An 11,853-nucleotide genomic window follows, 5' to 3' on the forward strand; every position below is an offset into this window, starting at 1 on the left:
GTTCAGTGAATTCCAGTAAGGTTTGTTCCATTTATAGTGAATTCTCTCTTGGTACATGAACATTTTTTGGTTCACCCAGATATGTTTTTTCATATACAAAGATCAAGACATATGTTTTCCTATGTAGATAACTTTTATGTCAGGTTAAATAAGAAAAAAATATATTCTCCATACAGTGCACAAGAACAGAAGGATTATCTCTCTAGCAGCCTGTTGTATCTGGACTGAAATCCAAGATGGTAGCAGCGGAGATGCATTTGCATTCAAAGGTGTAGTGCATAGAAAACAGATTGATAACACCTACTTTTAAGTACATACACATATCCACATACACATTATTCCACAGGTGCTGAAGAGGAAAGTGCACCCACCACAACGTGGAGAAAGGAAAGGCAGTAGTTAATTCCCCTTCAGCCATGGATAAGTGAAAAGAGTATCCCAATCTATTCAGGGACAAAAGATGGGAAAAACTGTTGTTGCTCCCACATAATTGAGAAGAGCCACTATGGTTGTGAGCCAAAATGCTAACCCAGAAGCTGAAGATTAGGAATTTCCTGACAGTCCACATGCATTGACACCTCTCTGAGTGTGTCAACTGGTGAAAAACTTATTTTGTACAAGGTGAGATACAGTTTCCACTGACATCCCACTGACTTCAATGAGGCAATATTTGAAACCCTGTGCAGTGAAACCTATACAATGATAAAGCCCATTACTTGACCTCTAACTAATTTCAGCACCACAGTTTACACATTTTGATAATATTTATTAGTATGGTTTATAGATACTTACCATTTTTTGTACTGAGAATATAAAAATATGTGTATTCTAAATATTTTTGTTTAAATGGAATTCATAACAGCAATACATTAGCTTAAAAAGAATATTGGAACATTTCTGAACATACCTTCCAAGGACAATTTATTTGTACTGAATTTCACACTTTTCTAAAAGTGCCTAATTCACCTAGGACCCCAGGTTCAATTGAAAGTCAATATTGCTGAGCACTTTTACAAATGGGACTTGGGAGCATTTACCCTTAGACTATACATAGGCTAGCAGTATACATTTTCAAAGCACAGCCACTATGACAAATGTTTATTGCTAAGTCAGAAACAAATTGTCTTCAGAATAGCAATAGTCACCCCAGATCTTTTAAGAATCACTAACGCTAATTCTTTTGTGTTTGGAGCCTTGGATAGTTATTTACACCTGTGAAAAATAGGTACCAGATGCTACTCTTGTTATCTGGCATCTAATTTCTATAGAGGTTAGTGATTACACAGGGCACATCCACATGAAGGCATGTGCACTTGCAGCAGCTTAAATAGGAGTGCACAAATTTGAGTCTCAGTGCATGTGCCCAGACATGCACTTTGGTGCGGGGCAAGTTGTGCCACTTGGGGCAAAATAACCCTACGCAGCTCCTCATGGATCTGCAGCCAGGGGGAGCTAGAGCCTGGAGCCAGCACCTGTCCTGGCCACAGGAGTATAGAAACCTTCCCTGGTAAACAGCTCAAGGCTACTTGCTCTCAGGAACTTCTGGGGAGTCAACCTCCTCCTGGCCCTGACCAAATGGGCCCTGCACATGACCAGGAAAGAGGCTTTGGCCGGGAAGGTGCCCAGGGACTGTGGGGCTGCATCTCTTTCACCCATCCATGCACATTTCTAGGCAGAACACCAGTGGGAGGTATCCACTGGCTCCTTGGATTCCTTTGAGGATTGGTGGGCACGGCCCAGAGGGCTCTGCTTGGTGCACTTATTTTCCCATTTTGAACCTTAGACCCACACAATACTCCTATCCTGCTTTTGCTTTAATTTTCCCAAGAATTTAGTAGTACCACTCATTCATTAGCCCCCACAAGGAGCTACTCGTTAGCCAGGTGAGCCTTAAGGCCCACTCTCATTGGGTGTACCAATAGACAGGAGCTTCTGGGGCCTGGCTAAATGGTATCTGGGGACACTACCCCTTGTGCCAGATGGACTGCTGAAGCAGCATCCCAAATACATTTTTTAAAATACCCCCAAATCCATATTCTTTTACAATTAGAACAAAAGACCACAAAAGAGAGAAGGAGAGAGAGGGGCAGGGTGGGGGGGAATGATCAGTTTGGCAATGTTTTATTGCTATATTTACAATGTGTCCCGGGACAAGGGGGAGATTTGAACCCCGAAGGGTCAAAGAGGGACCCTGGAGGACAGCACACCCCAGAGAGAGGGAGGAGAAAGGAAGAATGAGCAAAAACAACTCACCGGCAGCACGAGGCTCGGCGGGACTGGAAGCAGTGGCGGGAACCACGGCGGAGCGGAAAGAGGGGGCAGAGCCCACGCGACTCATTAGCCGCGGTTCACTTAAAGGGGAAACAGCTGGGAGAGAGGGGGAGGAGAACCGACCCAGGAGTATAAGAAGGGGAAACAGGCGGACTAAAGGGGAGGAGAGGTGGCAAGAGGGTGGTGAGAGAAGAACCCTCGGGGCCACTAAGGCAGTAGAGGGAACAGGGGATGCTGCTCTGGGCTTACAAAAGGTATCCGAACTGTGCCCAGGGGGAGACGCTGCTGGCGGACCCAAGAAGACGCAGGTGTCCCGGCTGTATATAACCCTCGGACCACGAGGGGAGCCAACGGGAGTGACCTCGTCAACTGGGGCTTGAGACCAACAGAAGTACAAAGCAAGAGGTATCCGTATAAGAAGGCCAACTGAGACCTTCACACTTGCAACAGAGGACACAGAGTGGAACCCTGTCAAGGGAGGGCTCCTTCATCGAGGAACGTAGAGGGCGTACTTACGGGAGAAAATCCCCACCCGAGCTTACATAGTAGTCCTTAAGGGGAAGAGTAGTTGGGGTTTAAGGGGTGGCACTGCGCTAGGCATGCCTGGGCAGAGATATAAGGAAGGTTGTGAAGGGGTGTTGAAGTAAGGCCACCGTAGCCTCTGGTGGACCTATTATTGTTATTATTATTATCATTGGTATCACTTCCATTATCGCTCTTAGTGTCGTTACTGGTGAGCATCACAACCAAAGGGAGCTAGGGCCCCTAAGCTCACATGAGTCAGGAAAAGGTCTGGGTTATTGGGCCCTCTTCCTAGGCCTGACTAAAATCAGGAGGGACCCTACATCAAGTAAGGGTTGGTCGTTGGCAACCACAATAGCACACCACTGAGGCTGGGATAGGGCGAGGTACAGGGGTGGTTGGAGCCTCACGAAGAACATCACACCTTGGCCGCAGGGAGGCAGCCAGGATCAGACAGTCGTACCCTTCCACCACTGAAATATCATCGAAGTCGTGGCAGGCGGGATAAGGAGGGGGAAGACCGCCTGAACCAGATCAGTGACACCTCCCCTAAGGGACTGAGTGAAAGGTTACCACCAAGTCCTTGGGCTGGGTGGCACGGGATCGTATGATCGAGGCTAGGTGGGTGCACAATGTTAAAGCAATTTGGAAGCCTACCAATGTCTCTATCATCATAATAAAATAAATTCTAAATAGCTATCTGTTTTGATGTTTGCATTTAGTTTTCTTATCACACAATGGGTGTTTGATGGGGGGATGTGGGGGGGATGAGGGTCAGTGTGTGGGTAGGTGTGGGGGGATTGTTGGGGGACTGTGGATGTGGAGGAACTGTGTGAGGGGGCTGCTCAGGAGGTGTGTGTCCCTTGCCCCCCACAGTGTGCAGCACACCCATACAGCACATGGACTTCTCCCTCCCCCCATCACAGGGTCCCATCCCCCCTGTGCAGGGCCACAGCCCCTCTGCACAGGGCCCACAACTCACACCCACAGCAGCAGTGGGCATGGGGAGCTCAGGGCCTGCTGCTGGCAACCCTCCCATGGCATGGCCCTGATCATCACATAGCCAGTGCCACCTGTGTTGCTTGTCATGGGACTGGCCTAGCTTGCTGAAGTACTGCATGGGGCCATGTGCCTTTCTGCAGCACTGGGGCCACTCGTGCTGTCACTCGGGGCAGGTGTTGCTTGTGAAGACCACGTGTCATGCCAGTCTGGGGCCTACCTCCACAAGGCGCACACCGCTGGGCCAGGCTGTTTCCATGGAAGCAGGACCCAGCCCAGAACACCACATGGTCCCTCCAAGCAGTGCCGGCCCCCCAGGTGACAGCATGAATGGTCCCAGTGCTGCAGAAAGGCACACAGACCTGCGTGGTGCTGTGGCAAACCAGGTCAGTCCCACAATGAGCAGCCCAGGTGGCACTGGCTCTGTGATGATCGGGGCCATGCTGTACTGTGTTGTGCAGCGCCACACCATGGAGGAGCTGGCAGCAGTAGGCCCTGGGCACCCCACTACTACCGTTGCCACGGGGGGGGATCTGTGCACCCTGCAGAGGACCCATGTCCCCCAACCAGCCCCCCCACCTCCACACAATTCCCCACAGTCCCCCACACAAACACATCCCCCCCCACAGTCCCTACTTACCCCTGACAGTGCCTGGGTCCTGATCCTCATGGCACTTCTGCTTGCCCTGGCACACTAAGGGTGCATGGGCTGCATGCTGGGGCAGCAGAAGCACATAGAGACACTCTGGTCAGAAATCAAAGTGTCTCTGTGGAGGACTGGCTTCCTGGTTACCTCAAGGCATGGTCCAGGACCATACCCTGCCCTGCTTTTTCCCCCAGGGTATTATTGATACCTGGATCTCCAGGTATCAAGTTTTGAGCCTGTGCTGCAAATATGCAGCGTGGAGAAAGATTTTTTTATTTGCAGTGTGCCTCTTGCAGTGTCTCAAACTGGTTTGGGACGCTGCAAGAGGCACATGTGTATTCATCTGGATGTGCCCACAAGGTTCAAAGCAGGCGAGAATCCAGTTCATCACTGCATGGAGTGCAATTCATTTCTTTGGTGCTTTAACAGCATCTGTAGGTTGGCAAAGCAGCTATTGAGAGTGCTACTTCTATGTTTTCTAGAAGCAGAGGATGGGTCAAGGGAAGCCAATGACATACAAAAAAATTCCTAAGTTTTGCAAGCTGAAAATGTAACTGTTGAGAACTGAATGTTAACAATCTTTTACCAGTGACTGGAAATCAGTATTTCAAACATGTATTACTACTGAAGTTCAAAGGAATTTTGGCCTTGACATCAGAAAAAGGGAGTGAAAAGAAAATAAAAGCATATTTTCTATCAATCTATTTGGTGTGAATTAGGACAGCCAGATTATATTTTAAGAGACTACTATTCTTATTTGTTCTTTTTATTTTTACTTACCGAGAAAAATTCAAGTCAGGCAAAATTTCCATTAAAATTTCAACAACAGTTTTAGTAAGTATTCAGGATTTTGCCCTGTATTAGTGACTTCAATGAAATAAAATTGAGCTCACAGTTTTTAGTCATTTAACCTGCATGGTACATTGTTATGATAGCATGTTTAAGGTATTTCACATAAATGAGCATGGCAGAAAACAAAAAAGGTGGATACCTTGGTGTGTGGGGTGCTTAAAGCATTAATGCTGTGCTGCTGGTGTAGTGGCAATTCATATGCTTTCAGTCCCTTATTCATTCTTTGGGTGAGCAGAGCTGTGCTCTCCTCAGACTTCAGAAGCAGAAAAATGTTTGAAAGGGAAGAATGTGCACTTGGCAACATTGCTTGATTCTTATCTCAGGGGTGAAAACTGCTTCCGTCCCACATGGACATTGATTGCTGGAAGGATGCTCTCATAAACAAAGTGCTGGAGGCCATGTTTTCTTCAGCCTCCTCTTTCTCCCCAGCCAAATATAATGCATGAATCAGAAGGGATCTAAGTTGGCGGAATATCCTGAAGTACAAAAGAGATGTGTGAAAAAGTATAATCTACATTGACACCACCAGCAGGTCTTGTTAATTTGTCCAAGACACTTCACATAAATGTGAATAAACATAAGGTATAATCATTTTCTAACCAGAGGCTTCCAGAATAAGAGAGGATGACTATTTAAGCAAACATAACCTACAACTTAATCTGGGATGACATTTACTCCTGTATTTTCTTTTTCTTTTGTTGAGCACTATGGACCTAGTGCTGCCTTATAGCTATTTTCTCATAGTCCTCCAGTTTTTGCAGGTAAATGATGTCCTTCCTCACTTGATGGTTATTTTATAAATCTGTAATAAATTAGAAAAAATGTATTAATTCTAGTGCTTTACAGTAAAAGACCAAGTGTCATATCTGAAAAAGCACTTGTATCAAATGATTATCTTAAAAATATTGAATGATTCTTATTTGGACAGAACTCACATTTGCTCTTTGGTGGGAAAGAGGGGGAACAAATCTTAGACTGGGTCCTGCCATTTTGTATGTGGTGAACTTATACCGATAAAAGTGTAGTGCTTGTACCTGGCCACTATACTAAGATGGTCTTTGACAGACAAGGTTCTATATACCAGTCATGTCAATTTAATGGAAATGAAAATTGGAAAGTCCTAACAGCATCATCACACATTTTTAAATGTTTTATTTCCTACTCAGAGATACACAGCATACTGTTTCAGATGACACAGCTTGGTGGTAAGATAATCAAAACCAATTGAGACACTAATTGCGAGAATAATTATTAACATTCAAAAATTTTCAGTGCAAAAAAATTTGAATCCTCTGAACACTAATACAATATGATTTTGATGCAGTAGAATGAATTGTTAATGTACAATGATGCATGCACACCCTTTACATCTAGACTAACACTATAAAATAGTGTCCATAAACATCTGTTTGAGTTCATAGTGAATGTTCAGTTTCACTCTCTTTTTCACTTTTTATGAACATTCATGTGAATGAGTTCCTGCTTACATAACTGCTTGGCCAATAGCTGCTTTTCATTATAAATACAAGTAGTTGCATATAAATAAAGAGTCAAAAGGAATATCTATTTTTTGGCAGTGTCCACTTAAAGATACTGTCAATCAATCAGGGGACATAAATAACACACAACTTATATGACTGAATCCATACCATGAATAGAAAAATAGCAAAGTGGGGACTTCATGACTAGCCAATAGCTCAAAATGAACAGTTTCACAAAGTAACCACATTTGCAAAAATTTTCTGTTAACAATTAATGTTTAAAAAGATACAATTGGATAATAGTTTACAATCAGTAATTGCTATCCCTGCAGTATACACGCAAGCTATAAAAAGTATGCATATATGTACAGAGCTCTTAATGCCAGTGCAATCAAAGGATTAATTAAATATCTAACAGGTCATTTGGGTGTGAAATTGTATGTACACATTTTTAAAGGTTCTAAAATATTAAAGACAGTAAAGATATATAATAGCTATATAATAATAACAATAACCAATGATAATGATGATGATAATAATGATGTTGGATAGTTCAAATCCCTATGGGCATTACATTAATGTTCACACCAGGCTTGTTAAATAGATGGGTGTTAACAGTTCTGTTTTACTAATGAGAGAAATAAGGCACAAATGATAATATGTGACTTGCCCAAGCCTAACCTGTGTATTATTAGCAGAGCTGCCATTATGAGTTCCTGGCTCATGGCTCACTTCTAAATCCACCTGACCACATTGTCTAAATCTTTTATCTATTTTTTACTGTCTCCTGTTCATGGTGGTTGTAAATCTATCTTCCTCAAAATTCAATAAAAAATTAATTGGTGGCAGGGGGAGGGGAATTCATTACAGCACCGAAACAATAAAAGACCAATTGACTTCTCATTTTTCTGGTGGGCAAGAGAAAAAATTGGCCATAAAGATGAGAGAAATTCTATTCCCAAAAGCTCACTCTTCAGGATTTCAAGACCTCTGTTCTCAAGGGTACTTTGTCCCTTAATGTTTACCCAGTTTAATTCTGGTATTATTTTTTCTGTTCTGAAGGAAGCAAGAATTAATTTTAAATTATTGATGATTCATTGCACAGCAGCTACAGAAGCCTTTGGTTCATTGTTTTCTGCTATTATCTCTTCCAAAAGGCTTTACTATGCTATGACATATTTCCCTCCCTGAACAAATCCAAAGTTTATTTTATAAACGGTTAGACGAAGAAGACCAAAATGAAGTAACATACAGGTCAGAGATGCAACTACCATGTGCAGAGCAGTAGATCACATGAACTAGTGAGTCAAAACCAGGCTAGGGAATCTGTCTTAGAATTACAGGTTTTATAAAGAGGGAACTAAGGCAAAACTCCAGATTCAGACACTCTGAGTGTGTCCACACATGCATTTGATCTGGGATCAACTTACTAAGGGGTGAAACAGCTGCTGGCTTGGCCCCCTCACTCCATCCCCTCCACCCCTGTCATTATAGTCTCACCCCCACTGCTGGCCTCACCCTCCTGCTCTGTCCCCTCCATTCCCATTTCCTCCAAGAAGCAGGGCCTTGGGGGAAGGGGGAAGGGGGCAGAAAGGGTGGTGAGGCCTGTCCTCTTCATCATAGTGATGCTCCACACTCTGATTGGTTGTTTCACTAACCAATCAGAATGCTCCAAGGGTGTTACGGACAGACATACAGACTAAGCATTATATTATATTATATTATATTATATTATATTATATTATATCCTCTCTGCCACACCTGAACAGCTTGTAACTAACCTTTGAACTCTTATATCTGAGCTCGTGATAACATCAGTTCTAGCTGAGCCTTCTTAGAAGTCATAGGAAGACAAGGAGAAGCAGGGCTATTGAACTACTTGCTAAAAGGCAGTGATCTAAAGGAACTTTGGAGTGAAATTCTATCTTACTCCAACAGTTTTAGTGATTGTGGAGAGACACCTAAAAAAAAAAAGTTAAGCAATTTCACACAGTGGAAAACAGCCCAAGGCACAAGAAAACTAAAACCAAACAGTTTGCCATCAGTGCTGTAGACTGTGTTCAGTAAAAACAAAAGATCAAACAAGTTCTGTAATCATTATATAAAGCACATTTGCTATGGCATGTGAAGAAAACATACTTCCTTCCTAATACTAATTAACATTAGAGAGTTGTGGACTGAAATGCAAGATAAAAATAGCTGTTTAAACTAATCACTCAGCAAGATATAAATGTTACATATAAAGTATACCTAACGGGTTGAAATGAGATATATTTATCCCAGAAGTAAGGGAAAGCTTTCACTACTTATGAATTATAAAAGTTTCTCTTCCCATCTCAATACACCAGTGTATGGCTCCTTTGTAAGTATGTGGCCACCTTTTGGAAGTTGTCTTATGTGTTCTTTATTTTTTGTGTGTGTTAAGTTGTTTGTCACAATGGCTTGGAGGTTTTCAGGGTTATTTTTAAATATTAAATTGCTAATTTTGATGGCATCCCTTTGGTTTGGCACCAGTACTGAGCAATGTTCTCATTATGAACTTGATTTATAGGTTAGATAGTTGAGAAATATGCCATAAAATAACCAAATATAATAATAATTTGAATGTATATAATCCCTTTCATCTGTGAATTTCTAACTTGTATCCAACGCATCCATTTATCCCCTTAAAATCCATCAATATTATACATTAGTTAGACACAGAGGGAACCTGTGTATGAACAAAGAGTGATGAATTCTTAAAACTGATTCTTTACCCCAAACAGGCTCCTATTTCTTCCTGTCTGATCTTTTTCCATGCATGCTCTATCACTTCCTTAAACAAAACATGGCAAAAGTTTTACTTCTCATCTTTCTTCCTAAACATGCCTCTCTTCTTTTCACCATTTCCTCAGCACTAAAAATACCATTCCCATCAGTTATTCTTAAAGATAAAGGGAGAATGAGACAAATACAGTTAAAAAAAAGTAGAAATATCACAGTGCAGGGTGGCAAGGCCCCGAGTCCTCATTTGGCTGTTTATCTAAAGTAAATCTATTATTTAGAAAAGTTCAGCCATATCTATTCCCTTTGGATCATACCATCCTTTTTCTGGTTTCCTCTCAGCCTGTCTAGAGATACAGGAATACAGAAAAGGAAAAGAGCTCTCAGGTCACTGTGTTCAGTCCCATGCTGTCACAGGCAACCATGCCATATGATTCCTTTCATAAACTGATCAAACTGCATTTTAAAACTAAGTAGGGTATTTTGTCCCCACCAGACTAATGGCACTGATTACTACCTGGTGCATTAGGGAAAGAATGGCAATAAATATGTGTTTAAGTCTTTAAAAAAATCTATGTTACCAAAGATTTCGCATTTGCACAGGAATTTTTCACAGATTATTACCAAGGGAATCGTTCTCTTTTTAAAATCATGGTAACTTTTCTAGACTGTTAGTTGTAGCTGTGTTGGTCTAAGAAAACAGGTAGACAAAACTCTTTGAGTACAGGAGATATCTTTTATTGCACCAACTAAATAGTCGCAAATAATGCTTGCAAAGAACAATGTTTTTGCAACTATTTAGTTGGTCTAATAAAAGATATTGCCTCTACTCAGACAGTAACATTTCTAGAAACACGTTCAGTTGCTGGTAGATATTTCTGAAATGGAATTAACATCTTTGTCACCATCTTCACTATGACTTCTCCTTTTAGATCTAGGCATGAAGTCCAACAACAATTATTCAGGCAACTGCACAAACCAAGGGCAAAAATCAGCCAATCATCTCAAAAGAACTGTAACAGGGAACCGCTATCCCGGTTTCTAGGAAGGCTTGAGAGGATAGGAAAACTAGAGCCAAAAAGGGCAGCGAGGAGTTGCAGCCCAGGGTAGACTGAGCCAAGGACTACAAAGGCCAGGCAGCTAATGAGCCAATTTGCTGGACATTGTCCTTGGGTGCAAAAAATCACATGGCCAGAAGGCTGGGTTTGGGAATCTAAGCCCAGTCTCTGACCATGTAAGAAGTAGACCGTGCATGCAATAGGGAGAAGAGCTCCTGGGACAGAACAGCTACTGGAGATGGATGGACAGTCAGGCACCGAAGCCACCCAGAAGAGCTGGGGTGAGATGGCACCAATAGAGGTAGGACTTGTGGGCAACATTTACTGTGAGGGAGGGAGATTATTTGCTCTGTGAAGCAGCTAGTTTGTTTTTGTTCCCTTTTGAACTTGAGACTGGAGGACCAGGACGTGGCTACAGAGGCGTGGGAGGCCACGAGCAGGGACGTATTTTATGGCCGGTATAGGTGCCAGAAGCTAGCTCTAAGATAGAGGGGTTGAGACTGGCCTGATGAGACTGGAATCTCAGGAGGGGCCAATAAGAGGGTAAGCAAGATGATGAATAAGGTTACTCCTGGCCTCAGGGACCTCCTCCCCCAACAACAAGCAAGATAACATCAAAGTCATGGCAGGTGAAAGACTGGAGGTGACACAGAGTTGGGAAAGAGCCAGCTGGTGGGTCAAATCACAGGGGTGACCAGGGTGGCAGCCCCTTCCTTCCCCCAAAGGAAGGGAAACCCTCTATTGATAATGCTTCAGCTTTAAAATAGACTCCCTTTCAAATATAGCCTATTACCTGAGTGTACCCACTCAAGCTCCCAGAAAAGCTGCAGAGTATAAACCAGGGTTTTGGTGGATCAAAAAGGCAAGCAATTTTCAAAGAGGAAGACACCTCCCTGTGCATCCACCAGAGGAGTAACAATGCAGCTGGCTGCCCAGGGCTGCTGCAATACATGGAGGCAATGATGACATCCAGCTGCCACTGTGCCACTGGCAAAACCATGTGGCTGTGACAGCAGTGGTTTATTTTCAACTTCTCTTTCCCCTAAGTTGACACCAGCAGTGGCTGCTCTGGTCATCCAGTCCTGGTTATGCTATGGCATGCCTTACTAGAATACAAAACTTTTTTGGCAAATATGGTTCCAGGAGCAACTGAAAATAATTAGAATTCAGAAGCTGTGAAATGTGGGATCTGTTAGCTTTAGTTAGGTGTAACTGACTTTTACCATTGGAAAAAATAAGAAAGCAATGGTAGCCAGTTCAT

This window comes from Crocodylus siamensis, chromosome 9 (assembly GCF_052110815.1).
Source record: "Crocodylus siamensis isolate JL-2025a chromosome 9, ASM5211081v1, whole genome shotgun sequence".
Lineage (NCBI taxonomy): Eukaryota > Metazoa > Chordata > Crocodylia > Crocodylidae > Crocodylus > Crocodylus siamensis.